Below are 11161 nucleotides of genomic sequence, written 5' to 3'. Positions count from 1 at the left end.
AATATGTTGTTGTATGTACCAGTTTGAGTTTGCCGGTGAAGCGTCTTAATAATTTCACGTTATTAAATTGTGGCGAGTTATTCATAGCTAATAAATAATAACAATAATAATAATAATAATATATTATACACATCTTGTATTGTAAAACTCGTTGAATATTAATTAATACGGAATCGTGTGGTTTTGTGCTATAGTTGCCTTAAAAATATTATATTTGCGTAAATATACTTTATACTCCTTCAAAACACGATACGCAAAAGTAAATTCAACACAGTCGGTAGAAAACGCGTCGCCAATTGTCGGCAAATTTTCCGTCGGCATTATTATTGGCCCGTCGACTGTTTATTGCTTCACAGAGTCATCCGCATAAAACGCGCATAGTATTATATAATCGACGGCAGTAGATCAACGGAAACTCGAACTTGTTATCGGCAAGTAAGACGTCGAGGAAGCACAAGTCTTCCGTACAGTCGTGCTTCAAACGGTCTCTCGTTGCAGAGCGCAACAATCAGTGGCGACGACGAAGACGTCACGGCCGACGCAACCCGACGGGATGACGGCGGTTCGCGGTGGGGCGGGGGCCAGGCGGAACGTCGCGAGTGAGAGTTATAATGACACCGTCACGCGCGTATGTGTGTGTGTGTGTGTGTGTGTGTGTGTGCATAGCGATCGCATATCGTCTGACCGCGGCCGATATCGCATTATGATTTTTGGTAAATTTTCCGGAAACGCGGCTCAGCAGTCATGGACCATCGACGATTTCCGGTTTTGAGCACAGACCGCGACCACGGTTCCGTATCGTACAGTCGTCGATACACAATACGAATACCCTTAAATCGGCGACGCGCTGCACATATCGCCTCGGCTCCTCGCATGGTCGCTCGCGGCTGATGCACCGATGTCAATAATAATATGGTCGCTCTCACTCGCCTACAGTTTATCTGGTTTATTGTCATCGTTGTTGTTGTTAGACTTCTCACCGTACGCCAACGTGTGCACGCTGTTTTACGGAAAAATTATGACGTGCTCGTGTGGCGGCGGCGGCGGCGTCTTTCTCCGGATGTTCACCACGGGCGGCGGCGATGTTTCGCGATCGCGAAGCACTCGGACACTGTAGCTGATACAGTTTTGTTTATTATTGTTTGTTTTTTCGTTTCCAGTTCGGCCCCGACCCGTCTGAAAAGTAAAACGGAAAGACTATGTTGTTTATAAATCACGATTTTTCCGATACAAATTTACAGGCGAAAAAACGCCGGTAAAAATAAAAATTGAATGTTTTCATAAGACGCGCAGACGTAATATAATATATTCGCACGGCCGAGAAATCTAATCACTAATAAACGCTGTTTTTCAAAGACCCCGACCGTTATTATTCGTCGTACGGCCTGCAGCAGCAATATATAATTTCGATCCATTCCCCGTAGTCACACTCGGAAGTGCATTTTAATATAGACGTTTTACGATTTGCAATGACAGCGATTTTACAAATACTGCAGACGCGGCGTTTTCGCCGCCACCGGACAAATCAACCTATTTTCGATGGCCGTCTGACGTGGGTGCGGTATTGGCAGTGATAAATAATAATCATCGTTTTGGGTCAGCGGGCGTACGGCAATGGCGAATAGTTTTAATATGGTGTTATTAAATATTTTCAACGTCGTTTGTCCAACATCCGATCACCGCGTACCCAACCCATCACGCACGAACATTATTTTTGTTTTTCCGAAACGTCTGACAGTCGAATTATTACGAAAAACCACTCCGATTCAAAACATTTTATAGAATACTCTGTTTTGAAAAATCGAAGCATAAATGGTGTGCAGCCACACTCAAATATATATATATATATATATAATGTGTAGTATTTTTATTATAGTAACAATAGATATTACCTAAAATATAAAGCCACAATCATTATAACCGGCACAATTGACTCACTATGGTGGTTAAGTTAATAAAAATAATTATCTAGAATTAATCTAGTAATATTAGCAAAATATAGTTAATAAACAATATAATATTTGACCTGAAGTGAAGTCAGTTAATTCATTTTATCATCACACGAATTAAATGTAATCATTTTGATATTTTTTTGGTGAAAACTGAACATTTTGAAAAAAATGCATCTTTTATTTCACATTAGACAAAATGTCAATTGTTTAGGCAATTACACTTTTATATTAACTAAATTCTTAAACTTAATTGTTGATTTTTAAATAGAATCAATGAACAATAATACAATGCATCTACGCGGCCGTGCGCATTGACATAACTTAAACTTAACGCATTATTTTTCAAATATATATCGTATTTGTGTAATTTTTCAAAAAAAAAAAAACTACACGGCAGAAGAAACAATTGTGTTTTTCCAATGTGCATAAAATAAAGACATAAAATTTTCAAAACCGATATCCTATGACTTATAAGCTATAATACAATTTAAATCAAAGTGTTTAATGTTAAGTAAGCTTTTTATGTACAGATAGCGTACTACGTATATGTCACGATATGAAACTATTTTCAACGAATCCAACAATTCACTTTTGTCATCAATGCTAGAACTCTATAGACTAGAATGACAGTTATTAAAAGGACCGACACCTACTCCACATTTTCACGAAGCGCGATCGTGTTGATTTTTTCACTTAAAAAGGTAAAACGGGTGCAGTCGTGTCACAGCGCTTTTCGTATGATGGATGTCGCACCCGCCTTTTTAGTCAACGCAGCGCTTATGGCGTGCTCGACCGACGTACAGAATAATAATAATAATGATACGTACTACACTATTGTTAGGTATTACTTATTAGTAATAATAATATCATATCATGAGTTATGGGCGGTGATTTCGGTCTTAAAGTCGTCGGTTTAGGCGCTGCGATTAAACAACACAATATGCGCCCGGACGAAACGCCCTCGGTTCGTGACGATGACTCGTCGTCGCCGCGTGGCGCCGTCACCTCGGACGGGCAACGGGTAAGTGATTAATAATAGCGATATGATATTATTATTATACAGTGTACACGACCGCGGACTACGGTTTACGTACGATGACTACGACGACAACAATGATATCCGAGTAATTAACGATCGCACGCCGCGTTAAAAAAAAAAAATAACGAGTGTCTGTCGTCGTTGGCGGCGATAATTTGCCCGAAATAATGATATTAGTAATAATCACTCACGCAACCGCGTCCTAATTAAAATCGGACGTGAGCGTGAGCACGCGCCCGCCGCAAGCCATGTACGTGTACTACGACGACAACACATATTATTATGAAGATACCTATCGCTGTGTTTACACATTACGGTGACGTCAAGACGGTTTTAAAAATTCGCGGAATGACTGTTTTTTTACGCCGACGAACAGAATACCCTAACCGAGTGACATTATAATATCAAGGCTTTCTAACTCAAACTATATCTGTGTAAGAAAGCGAGTAGGACTGTATAGGTATACCGTCGTCGGGTTTAAAACCGTTTAAACGTTACCGTAATGACAACAATATATACGTGTTAAACGCGCACTACACAAAGAAAATACTCACAAAACGATTTCCAATAGTATTATATCAATTGCAAACGTCCTCGTGACGAGTTTAATTGTCAGCTGTTTATTTTTTTCGATTCGGAAGACGTCTTTGGTAAAAGCGATATTGTTGTCGCGTAAATACGACGTACAGATCTACAACAATAATGACGTATTGTATTGTTATGTCCAAGTTCTATCCGTTATCCGGATGTCGCATCAGATTTTGTTGTCATTTTACGTCGTTTGTTTGAGTGGATTTTCATTCGGGAAACGCGTGTCAGGCTATAGTGGGTCCTTTTATTTGAGTTTTTGGCGAGTCGGACTGATTTCGTAAACAGTTTCCCGATCTCTGCGACGTTAAACCATGTCCATGGCAAATAATCATTATATTCCAACTTACTAATGCAACACAAATCTATTTTTTGTAAATAAATTATGGTCGCTTACAATTTGCAATACTGTTTTAAAACCGAACAACGTCAATTCACAAGAACAATAATAAATATTATAAAAAAATTACCATTGCCGTGTAGATCTATAGCAAGGATTAAAAAAAAAAAAATTAGTTTTTGTTATTCATGTAAAAAAATACGTACAAAATACACTTTTGAAAATACACAATATTATTATATTATGGTGTTGGACGCTGCAGCTAACTATTAATTGGTGTATATAATAATTATAATAATATAAATAATATACCTACTACAAATTGGTTATTTGTTATTACTGTTATTAGTCATTACACATTATATATTGTACATAATATTATGTAGATAAATGAGACGTTGTCGTTTTAAAATGTTTGTGTTAAAATATTATAAAGATACCGCGATGAGTGGAGGGTGAATCTCCTTACCCATTTACTGCACTTGTATCATTATTGCACGTTTGCGATGTAGATTGATAGTCCCATGTATACGACGGACGATGTGGCACACGTATAACTGCGCAGTAATGGTACATTATATTAATTGTGTGTATGTGTTGTATGTGCGCGGAATGTCAATTGTATTTTTATACCATTGTTATTTTATAAATTATAAATATATGTACATAAAAATAGTGTGCGTGTACGATGCACGTACGTACGAAATATTATTATATTTCATATCATACGTACGCAGCAGATCGAACTCATTATTAGGAGAGGTGCCCCAGGTATATAATAAAATACAGTGGCGTAATAATGATACACACATATTTCAAAAAAGTATTCTGCAGATGATTTTGTCGGCAGTCATATATTGTCGATACGAAATCGGCCGTAACGATAGCGACGGATGGGAAATCTTTTCTGCGAAATGTGCACACACACTAGCGATATTTACAGCTCGCACGGCTGCTGCTCTTGCGCGTGTAGGTACACAGTATCAATGTATACGGAGATGCCAAGACCGACGATCGTTTAACGGGGTGGCGGTGGACGTGTTACAATATAATATGTGCTCGTCGTATAAGACCGATAAAAAATTACGTCTGTTAGGACTATAGCTATGTACCTATATCGGACACGCGATGGCGGCGGCGATGATGGTGTAGGTATGCGCATTCATCGTACCTGCAGCGTAATATGGTCCGGCGTGAGATAAATTTGATGGAAACCAAAAAAAAAAGAAAAAAAGGAAAAAAAAAGAGGACCTCCGTTCGATGAGAAAAAGCTACTCTCTCTTCATTGTCGTGTCTCGTGTTAAACAGGTGCAGTAGGAGTGGTCGTTTACCACAGTAGTATAGTGTTATATAGGAGTAACAGTATTATTGAGAGTATATTAAAGTAATTGTCATCCGGCGGCGGCGGATAAAGATCGCACCGTTGCGTCGGTTCGTCGTCGTACATAACGCTGTGTTATTATTTATTAAGACGATGGTCCCACGGTCATCGCACGAGAAATTTCCCTTTCACACACATTTTAATTTAACATATATATACCTATACCTAATGTACTTAGTTTTTTTTTTTTTATAGGCAAATGAATAAAAAATCTTATACGTGCGTGTAATTTACGTGGGTGTGTAAAAAAGAAAAAGTGATGATACTCTTTTCGAAAACGGCTGTACGCACGCACGCATCCCACTTTTGTTAACAATAATTTATTCGAGCCGTATATAATGTTTATACGACGCATACGGCGTGGCACAACGAAATTACTAACTTTTATGTGAACAGTGTGTGATGTTTACGATTATCGAGTATTTCTAATTTACGAGTATGAACACATTATTATCTACCTGCAGGATAAAGGTTCAAACTTTTAAATTATTAACTATAAACAGTAAACACTGTAAAAGCTATAAACTATTAAATTTAAGGATACGTTTGGAGTAGACGTTGATCAACGATTTTCAACGTAGGTGAAAATGATTTAATATATTCACAATAATAATTAGTACTCGTTGTTAAATACATTATATTCAGTGTATAATTTAATAATTATTATACGTATAATCTGTTGTATAATCACAACAATTGGGCGAAAAATAAACAAATTTTTGACACGTGTAGACAACAAACAGGACGCGGCATGTCTGTGATGTATTAGTTAAATATTGTGTACCTAGGTAAAGAACCACCCAGGTTATAGATCATTTATTGCTATCACTTTTATAAAAAATGTTTTTCGAGTTTGAAAAACATATAATTAAAAAAATTTCGAACTCAAACAACTTGTTTGGTAAATGATATCGAAAAAAGTAAAATAATATTGCACACAAAACATTCACTATTTTTATGATGATAATTTGATTTTTCAACCAAGGCTATTATAGACTGCTCTATTTTTTACTTTTTTTCCTTACGATGATATTAAAAAAAAACAGCCAATAGTATGGTATTTTCTGTTTACTTAGAATTGGTAGGCATTTAAATGAAATATTTAATATTTTTTAATTTCATTAAAATGTTGATAAATTCATTTTAAAAGTGGTTGTTCACATAAGAGGACGTATCACTCACAATTAGTGTCAATAGGTAAGTGCGTTGACGCATATCGATTATTATAATTTACTGTTGATTTTAAAGTATTATTATAAAAGTGAAATATTTTAAATATCTGTAATGAAAACTTAAGGTAGGTAAAATAAACGAAGGCGATAACATGATAAGACCTTCTTCGAGTATGAGTTTTATTTTTTATAGAGTTGATCTATTATAGTATGTTCTAAGACTTTTTCACTTTATTTTTAGTAAAATGTGAAATTTGGTATGATTTATTATTTTGTTAAACAATTAAAATTGATCGTAATATTATACTTATTCTTGAAAAGATATTAATAAAAATAAACTTAAAATATTCATAATAAAATATACTTTAAATTAAAAACGGAAATGTTTATGCAACATAATTAAAGAAATTAAATGGTTTTGTTATTTTACTTTAGTTTAAAAACGGAAAACCGCATGTATTTATATAATTATTTTCGAATACTTAAATTAGCATTTTATAAAAGTGTTATTATTTTAGAAATATTTTAAACCATTTATAAACGTTTGAAATTTTCAACTATTTATATTTTTTTTTTTCTATAAATGTCGATAAGAGTGTTTAATATGCACTGTTAAAAAGCTAGAAAATTGAATAAAAATTTCTTCATAAGTTTTTTTTTTTTTTTCCCAGTATTAAATAAGGTCGATAATAGGTACGCATTTTATTTTTAAATTTGTTTTGGAATGGGATATTATTTAAAAACAACGATTTTAGTTATTTTTATGACTAATTATACGCAATCATATTTACAAAATATTTAGTTTAATTTTAAATAATGCCGCAAACCAATTTTTTGCACCACTCAACAATATATAATATTATAATTTATAATATATTGTAAGTTACATAACGTTAAAATAATATCTTGATTTTACATTATTTTTCTTTAATTTCAGCTGATAATTTAAACATAAATAACAATAACTATTATAGAGTACTTACAACTTCGATTCTGATTTCATTGTACATAACTTTTTTTTTTGGCAAATACATATATTAAGTTTAACCCATCGCATATGACGAATAGTTAAATATTAAAGAGATAATAAATATCCTTTGAATTATAAGCAGACAGGCAAGACCACTCAGAATCGTTTTTCATATACAACAATTAATCTTCGAGTTCAAATTTGGCACATCCTGTAATACCTATTCAATAAATAATAAATACACTTGAAAGTCGTAATCTACTATATATGTATGAAACTGCGAGTTATCTGGTATTTTTAAGAATTATTTTAATATTAAAATAAAAATTAATATTCTACAATAGTCTTTAGCAATAATCTATATATATTTTTCACGTAAGCTCAAGATCAAATAAATACATTTTTATTCGTATGTGCATAATAATATTATATTCTAATTAGATACTTTGATCTAATATGTTATAGAATTTAAACGAAACATTTATTTAAAACGAATTCACCTACGAGAAAATTAGATGAAGTAAATAATTGAGCTCAGAAATATTTCCTGAACGCGATGATTTACCAATTATTGGTCTATACATACTATTATTATATAATGTATTTGTATTTATATAACAATTTATACGCTTTCAAATAAGTAGATGGTTTGGCATGAATGCATTTTACATTACATAGAAGTCAACAGTGTGCAACAATAAATATTTTTAAAGGGTTTTATATAGGCATTACATTTTGATGCTTTATTATATTATAACATGAATAAAATAATGTTTCATTACAGTTATGTGATGTATTTCTGTTTAATATTTACTATTTTTGATTGCTACATACTAGTATAATCAAACAATTTGTTCCAACATATTTTCACTCAATGCCGTATAGTAAATAATAATCTATAATATAATAATGCAGTTAGTGTACTAATAACAATTTCTGGAATAATATTAATCTATTTTCGATGATAAATAGTACTCAATTAAAAATTTAAAAGGATTCGAACTAGCCTATTTGTCATGTTAAAAAGGTCTATTTTATTTCCACGCATTAATCGATACTATTTTACTAATCGTACTGGCCGATCGATATAATACGAAGTATTGATTTAAAAAAAAAAAATTTAGACTATGTATAAGTTTATCTTTCTTTAGATTCTATGAACAACTCATAAAACAATTTATTAAAATTTGACTTTAAAAATGTTCTTTATAAATTCAATTTTATTTATTATTCTACAGTGAATAACGTTTTTTTTTTTTTAGACTAATTAATTTAATTAAATTAAAATTTTTATTTTGTGTATAATAACCGACATTTGTTTACTTTGGTTAACATAATACAATACGTTTAAATCGTTTAAAGTAAGCAACAAATCAATTAAGTGAAAATCAAAAGTTCTAATTGCACGTTTTAGTAATGTTGTATTTTCGATATTATTAAAATTATTTTTTTTTGAAACTATTTTTAACCATAACAAAAATACATAAAATCTCTTTAATAGACATAATAACTTAATCCATTGTTTTTAATAATGTAACATAATTACATCTGATGTTAAAAAAAAAAATGTTTGTTTTATTCATATTAAAATTATATTTTACAGTTTTACACAATATTTTTTTATTTTATGAAATTGTATGTATTAACTAACGTTATCTAGTGTAGAAGTTAACACTTTCTTGGCGCTTACACTATTTTAATGTAAAATATTACCTTATTTTGTTTAGAAGTTTGCCATTCCTAGAAAGTTGAGACTAACCTAATTATTAATGCGTTGTATTGATTCCATGCGCAACCATTATTGATAAGACAATTGATGCCTTTTCTAAGAATACAATTTATTTTATTTTATTTAAATATATATTTTTATCAAAATACCTAACATTTTTATCACATTAAATTTTATTACGATATACAATAATATATTATATATTATTGTATGAATATAACGAATAGTATTTTAGAAGTTATACAATACAACACTACTACAGTTACGAACTGAAAAACTGAATAAAAATAAATGTTAGCGACTACAAGATTATGATTAAACGTGTGGTATTTTTATATAAAAATAAATGAAAACTACATAATGATTAAGTATTATAAAAAATGGGAAGTAATCTAATCTTAAGCGTTGAGAAAATATTACATTTTAAACCTATAAATGTTTATTAATTAAACGTGTGAATTTAGCCGTGTGTTGTAATTAATTATTGTCTAATTAGTAATTATAATCTAAAGTGTTTGTATTCTTAATCTTTTAAATCAATGCATTAAGTATAAATACACACGCTAACAAGGGGATTCCAGCTAAATTTCATATAAATCATTAGTTTATAAAATATTAAATTATTTTTTTACAATAAATTAATCGAAAAGAAAGTTACACAATTTCGTTATTCTTAATATAAGTAAGAAGGCTCTGCTGCAGTTCGCTACATGAAACAAAATGGCAATCTTCGTATTCCCGTAATATACGGGGTTTATAATTTGTACCACTATAAGTAGTTGAAAACATTATTTGTAATTTACATCAAATTGAATATCTTTAGTAATAAGCATTATCAAATAGTTTATGGGTACTATCAAATAATAATCGATGGTTAGAACTATAGTCTATACATTATTTGAATTATTCGAATATATACTAAATCTTGTAAAGGAAATTGATAGCTATTAATCAGACTCGACAGTTCCAAATGAAAATAATAATTTTTCAGTATATCTAACTACTCGCCGGATAATTTGGTACCTAATCATATCAAAGTTTGACGTCTAATTATTCTCTGATGTAATTGCGTTACATTGTGTTATAAGTTCTAACACAGTATAATTATTATATTTATACGTAATACATATATATGTGTATAATATATTTAACAATTTATTATTTCGACCAAATACTAACCTAACCTTTAGTTACTAAAGTTAAGTCTTTGCGTTTCCTTACAGGTAAAGCTTTTAAGTCAATACGGGCGTGAACGTAGGAATCATAGAACAGAGTAAATACTAAATAGTTAAGTGAAATAACCACTCGGACTTAATAAATGGAATACACTCTGTTTTTAGCTTCTCAGATCTCGTATAATACTCTACCATAGAAACTTGTATGATTATTATTGATTATATCTCATAATAATTGATTTTAAGTATGATGCAAATCGGGGCTTGCAAACGTTATAATAGCGTTATGATTATAACGTTTTATTTGACAAAAAATTATTGAAATTTGTAAACGTAATTATAACAGAAAACGATAAACATACGTAAATAATTAAATAACACAAAACAAAACATAACGATTAACAAAATGTATGATATATCATCAAATCAAACATAACGCAAAACGTTATGTGTAATAAATCATCAAAAAAAAAAATAGTAATTTCAATTATTTAATTGATAAATTATAAAATATAATAAAAATATTAATTCTGAATAATGATAAACGCAAAAGTTGAATAACGTTTAAATTCTGAATAACAATAAACTCAAAATTTGTATAACGTTTTAATTGTAAATAACGTATAACAATTTTTTTTTCAAATGCCTGATGTGCTTCGTTCAGTTACGTATTACTATGATCGTTATTTTAATTATATTACGATTTACGATAACTTACGTGCAAGGATGTAAGCAATTTGCATCATAATTCACCTAAATATTTACAACGTGTGTGATTGCATCGAAATAAAGATATTAATTTGCACCAGGGCTTT

This window comes from Melanaphis sacchari, unplaced genomic scaffold (genome assembly GCF_002803265.2).
Source record: "Melanaphis sacchari strain LSU unplaced genomic scaffold, SCAv2.0 Contig29_pilon_pilon, whole genome shotgun sequence".
NCBI lineage: Eukaryota > Metazoa > Arthropoda > Insecta > Hemiptera > Aphididae > Melanaphis > Melanaphis sacchari.
This window is presented reverse-complemented; position numbering follows the sequence as displayed.